The following is a 6,730-nucleotide window of genomic DNA, read 5'->3' on the forward strand; positions in this document are numbered from 1 at the left end:
TCTGTCACTGTTCGCTGGGTACTGTTATTGTACATTTCCTGTTCTTCCGAACATTTCCTCTGCTAGTATACTTATTGCTGCTTGCAAGCATCCTGTTCTGTTGTTACTGTTGATCGTGGTTGTCGGTATTTTGAATTGTGACCAGAGCAACCTCGATTTGAAACCGAATCACGGCACTTTGTATTCTCTCCGTTGTCCTTTGTGTGACAAATGCAAAGAAATTAATCGTTTTACCTTCAAATTCCGCTCTCTTACATCTCTGTGTTTCATATATCAGGATTCAAACACACCCGTTGTCGGAGATTCCTCTCCTTCCCACGATCATTCAACCTCCTTTCCGTCCCTCCCCCCATTTCTCTGAGGCAATGCCCAACCTATCACTCTCTTTCACACTCATACTGTTCTGTCTGTGCTGTTACTGCGGTGACTGTTGGGTGAACGTCCCCCAATCCCACCATCGGGGCCTTCAAACAAGTCGATCCATTTGGATACCGCGGTTGTGAAATCAATCCCCATGTACCAGCTTCTACTGACATAGGCCAGAGACAATTGGAGCGTCAGGCTCATGGCAAATGCCAGGGCAGTTTTGGTGAAAAGACGTTTTATTGGAAAAGATCAGCTTTTATGGCCTTCTGCGTTGGTCTTGTGATAATTTCATAGGACTGATAATCCAGAGACCGAGGTAATAGTCTGGGTACTCGGGCTTGAATCCCACCATGTCAATCCCAAGATTGTCAAATTTGGATTCAAAAAATACCTGCAAGGAAGAATCTAATGATTCCTATAGATCCATTGACAATTGTTGAAAACAAAATCTGTTTCACTGATGTCATTTCGGGATGGAATTTGCTATCCTTACTTGGTCTGGGCTGCATGTGACTTCAGACTCACAGCAATATGGTTGAGTCTCAACTGCCCTCTGGGCTATTCGGAATGGGTAACAAATTCTGCGTAGCCAGAATCGCCCTCATACTAATCCAGAAATTTAAAAACAAATGCTCATTAGGCTCAAGCAAGAGCATTGTGTGCAGTTTTGCAAGTCACATTATAGCAGGGATGTGATCACACTGAGAAAATTGCAGGAGATATTTCCCGGGATATTGTTTGGGATGAAGAGTTTCACTTGTGAGGAAAGATAGGACAGAGTGGAGTGTTTGTCGCAGTGTAAAGGAGATGGAGACAAGACATGATTGAGTTCGGGTCTGGACAGGGTGGACTGAACGAGTGTCCCATTGATGGAGGGATCGATCAGCAGGGGCCAGACACGTAAGGAGAAAGACAGAAAGGCTTGAGAAGATGTGCGGAAAAGGTGTATCACGCAGTGGGTGGTTGGAATTTGGAATACACTGTCTGCATTTTTCAAAGCGGCAGAAACCTTTATAACCTGAATAAATATTCAGATATGAACTTTTGATACCAAGACCTATAAGGCTGTGGGGTAAGCATTCTGAAATGGGATTCAGTTCATTAGGCAGTTGTTTTTGACAAGTGAGGCCACATTTAGTTGAAGGGCCTCCTTTGATACTCTTGTCCTCAGTAGTGTAATGGTTAGTGTCCCCGCCTGTCACAGGGCTCAATTATCCGCTGGGGACAATGTAAACGTTTTAAAACTGTCGCTCCATTCCCAAGTGCGGGTATTGATACCTGTCCATCCATTCTCGATGGGGCATGTCACAGGAAGGACAGTGCTGCCTGAATAAAGGTGGCGAAGCTGAAAATGTGTTGCTGGAAAAGCGCAGCAGGTCAGGCAGCATCCAAGGAGCAGGTGAATCGACGTTTCGGGTATAAGCCCTTCTTCAGGAATCCTGATTCCTGAAGAAGGGCTTATGCCCGAAACGTCGATTCTCCTGTTCCTTGGATGCTGCCTGACCTGCTGCGTTTTTCCAGCAACACATTTTCAGCTCTGATCTCCAGCATCTGCAGTCCTCACTTTCTCCTTAAAGGTTGGGAAGGACTGCAATTCTCAGGGAGGCAGAGTGTCAGTGAACGGCCAAACACGTGACTTCTGCAAACTTCACCTTGTGACTGTGTTGGAATGAAAAGCATTTGACAGACTTGTTTGGTATTGAAGTGTTTACTAGAAGCAGGAAGCTGAGGAAGAAACCACATAAACACATTCAAATATGAGTGCAGAACATTTCCTGCAGCACGAATGAAATTGTACAGGACAGAGTAGCGTTTCGATACATTGAATTTGGGTTAATTTGTTTTGATGAGGCTGTTACCAGGGTATAAAACCATTTAAAAATGATACAGCATTGTCTCAGTAATTCGCACTGCTGTTCAGAGGGAGGGTTAGGTTGATTGTCAAAGTTAAACTGCCCTCTCGTGTCCAGGGAGTGAATTAAGTAAGTTAGGTGAATTAGTCATGGGTGACGCGGCGACAAGGTCAGAAGTCACAGGACATCAGGTTATACTCCAACAGGTTTATTTGAAATCATATGGGGGAGGGATCCCTCTTCTTCAGGTGAAATATAAGGAAATAGGGAGGGGAGCTAGGTCTGGGTGAGATGCTCTTCAGAGTGCCGATACCGGCTCGATTGACTGAAATGCTCTTTCTGCACTGTAGGATTCCGTGATTCTATGAATTGATAATGACGGTGTTTACTGTGGAGTAAAGCCATTAGAGAAGATGCTGATGGGGGTGAATTAAGGATGAGATTTTATTCACTTGTCTTCTTGGAAAATTGAGAAGAGTTATGCCTGAACTAAGGAAACCTAAATGATTTTTTTTCAGGTTATGAAATGTTTGAACAGACTAAATAGGTGTAAAATTCCCTCTTTCAAGTAATTAAACATCTAGTTGTCAGGCATTCAATACCTTTGATAAAACCTTGGAAGGACAAAGAAATGATGAGAACAGAATCGCTGTCACTCCAAGAATCTGTTTTTCAAAATATTTGGAAAGGCACATTTGGTGACATACAAGGAATAAATTTCACAAGGAGAGAGACAGCGTGTGGCTAGGTAAAGGTGCAGAGGTGGGGTGTAGTCGGTCGTAAGTTGCGGGAAACAATGTCTAAGTCGGTTGACTTTAAATGCAAAGAACTTTCTTTAATGTGCGCAGCTGAATAAGATTCGCTTCCAAAACTCTGCATTTTGAAAGACTTGGCATAATATTCCACCTAAAGCATTGTAAATGGAACTGAGTGGATTTTTATTTATTGTGAAGGGAAGATATTACATAATGAATAGGAAGTAACTAGTTGCTTGGAGATCGACTTCCTGCTTTCATCACATGCGTTAAGGATGTGAGAACAAACACCATGCTGTTTGGTCCATTTAATACTCAGTGAAATCTGCCAAAGCAACGAGCGACAAAACTTGTGGATTTTCATTTGCAATTTAACCCTCTGCTTTTATAAGCAGTATTTTCCTTAAGCTGAAATAAAGTCAGAGCAAATTTTAATACAACAATAATCGTTCCAATGAGATATATCTAATTCACTTCTGATTATTACAATAAATATTGTGAGGTTTCAGCAAAATTTAAATGAAATGAACAAGTCAGCATTTATTGCAATTTAATCCATTTCAGGTTCAGCCATATGAGAAAGACCATTGAGTGACAAGATCACCTTTATTTCACTCACCGTGGCTACTTCTTCATGTGAGAGAGAAAGTGACTGAAGAAATTATCTGTCAAATGTAGGTGTAAATATGACGGGAAATTCTTTTCCTGTTTCATTCTGTTTCAGTTCTGAATCAGAATGTATTAATGACAGCTATTCATTCTGACCAGCATTGCTATTTATTAGAATTTGCTGTTATTATAATTCTTGTGAAAGCAGAAACACATTGGTGTGGATTCGATTCCGCTCTGGAACCTTTTCATACACGACTTTCACCACATGTAACCTGATGAGGTCACATGTCACCCCTCAACAAAATGTGCAGAGGAGACCAAGAGATTATGCTGGTGGGTTACTATACCGCTGTGCTCCACATTCACGGCTTCGAGTCACACTCTGGTTGTGAACTTTACGCACCGCTCTAGCAGTTTTTCTTTGCACCTCACACGTCTGGTATACACTGGATCGAGAATCTTGTTCTTGCCTTTCACTGCACGGGCGATTCAAAAATAATCGACACCACATTAAAGTCGAAATGAAGAATGAGAGCAGTCATTCTATTCAATTGTAGATGAAATTGGTGGAATGAGAAGGAACGCATTTTTCTTTCTGCCCTACATTCCATCTTGTCATTCTATGAATTTACATCGAAAGAAAGAGAAAAAAATAACAAGAGATCGGGAGCACAAGTTTATCCAGTGGGGTTGTTCATGAGTATTTTAATCGAACACTTCACCCAAAGATCTGATCAATAGTTCAAACAGTCACTCGTAATTGGAACCGCAAAATTTCTCCAATGAAACAAACATTTCATTCTTTCACAAATTTCTGCTGTGTGTAAATCATACAACGATCCATCATCCAGCGTGATTACTGACTTGCCAACTGTATAACTTCCTTCAGCAATCGCAGCTTCTGTACACTGCGATGCTCCGAAAGCTAATGTGCTTCCAATTAAACCTGTTGGACTATAACCTGGTGTTGTGTGATTTTTAACATAGTTGATCTGATAATTTTGAATTCCTTTCTGCTCACTTAGCTCGGCAAAGTTTCATCATCTTTCTGATTAACTATCTGGCACAGTTTGAAAATACCCAACCAAACAGTCTCAACAGCGGTTACTGGACAATGCCACAGATTCTCTGACCCCTGAGCAAAGAAATTACTCCTCATTTCTGAATTAAATGGGCAATATCTAATTCTGAGATGATGTCCTCTGGTGCTCTCCTCGCAGCATAGGGCAAACCACCTGCCCATATCTACCCTGTCTAGATACCACGAACATTGAGCGTTTATGATTGTTATTATGTGATTGTAAAGCTCCCCTCTTTCTCCTTTGTTTCAAGGAGAATAATCCCAGCCTAACCAATCATTCCACTTTTTTCAACTGTATACAGAGCTAGCAACATGTTAGTAAGTCTGCGCTGTCCCTTGCAGCGTCTTACATATGATTAAGACAGGTGGAGAACTTTCGGCGAGGAAACGGGTTGAAATTTCAGGCGCAGACAGGAATTGGAACTTGAAATCCGAAAGCGATTAGAATCGGATTGACCCACAAAAGGACCAAATACAGCGAAGATAACTGTGACAAATGAGAATCTAATCATATTCGATTGACATTCAATGGCTTCAATGTAACTGAATTCCTCTTTGTAATCCTCACTGTTATTGCTTCAACTCCCCAAATTCACTACCACTCATTGGTCTGGATTCAATTCCATTTGCCATTTTTCCTTTGCACCTGATGGCTACATCCCTGCGGTCCCTGACATTATTCATCATAGTCAACTACACGACTATGTATCGTTATTAAACTTCTAAATCATGACTCCTAAAAAAAAGTTTGAATTATTGATCTACATCAGAAAACATTGGTACTTCACTGGGAACAAGCATCCAAACATGGTTCCTTGCTGCATGGGATGAACAACTGCCATGTTCCAATCTCCAGGGGTTGCTAGCCCAGTATCTCACCACTACATTTGCAGATGACACAAAGGTTGGTGGAATAGCCAGAAAACATCGGGGACTGTCAAAGAATGAAGGGGAATATAGATAGACAGAAGAGTTGAGTGGAGAAATGGCAAATGGAGTCCCATCCAAGAAAATGTGAGATGATGATTTTGGGAAGTCGAATTCCAGAGCCAAGTATACAGTAAACGGAAGAGCCTCGGGTAAACTGGATGAGAAGAGAGATCTGGGAGTTCAGGTTCTTTGTACCCTGAAGGTGACTGCACAGGTGGATAAAGTGGTCAAGAAGGCATATGGCATGCTTGCCTTCACCGGATAGGGTATTAAGTATAAGAGCAGGCAAGTCCTGCTAAAATTGTACAAGAGTTTGGTTCGGCCGCGTTTAGAATACTCTGTACAGTTCTGGTCGCCAAAGTACCAAAACGACTGAAGTATAAATCGTTGCCCATCAAACTACTTCACCACTCAATGAATTTACCACTGATTCCCCTCCAGGTCATGCTGGTATCTGCCTTGGAGTGTAATTTGCAAATGGTGAAGTTTCAGTGCATCTTCAACCTTGTCCTTACAGTCGGTACAGTTTTTGAGCTTTTAAGATTCTGTCAACAAAGCCTGGATGACTTACTCCAGTGAATCTTCTGTGTGGTGCACTCTGCTACAATTGTGCCTTAGCAGTTAAGGGAATAAATATTCAGGTGTTGAACAATATACAGTTAAGTGACTGCATTGTTGTGGAGTGTGTCCAATTCCTTCAGTGGTATTGAAGCTGCATCCACCTCGGCAAATGGAGAGAGTTTTGTTAAGCATCTAATTTGTGCGTTGCGCACAATGCCGGCTTCACGGAGACAAGTGTTGAGTTAATAATCAAAGTCGACCGAAGGACATGTTTTTGGCAATGATGGTAGTAAAGACAAAGGATTCCCCCTCTGCCCCATCCAGTCCCTGGGATCCTTTGGCCTGCTTGCACCCCCCCTCCCCCAGCCATGGTACGATAAAATCAGATTAGATGAAAATGGGGGAGGAGGAGAGACAGACAGACAGGGACAGGGAACGGATGACCCACAAGAGGAGGACGAAGGGGCAGTGGACAGGGATGTTGTTGTTCCCTATCCTCAACAAAAGAAAGGGAAGATAATGTAGATGTAGATGAGGCCTCTGGAGTACCTAAACCAAAGACTAAGGGGGAA

Source organism: Chiloscyllium punctatum, chromosome 28, assembly GCF_047496795.1.
Source record: "Chiloscyllium punctatum isolate Juve2018m chromosome 28, sChiPun1.3, whole genome shotgun sequence".
Classification (NCBI taxonomy): Eukaryota; Metazoa; Chordata; class Chondrichthyes; order Orectolobiformes; family Hemiscylliidae; genus Chiloscyllium; species Chiloscyllium punctatum.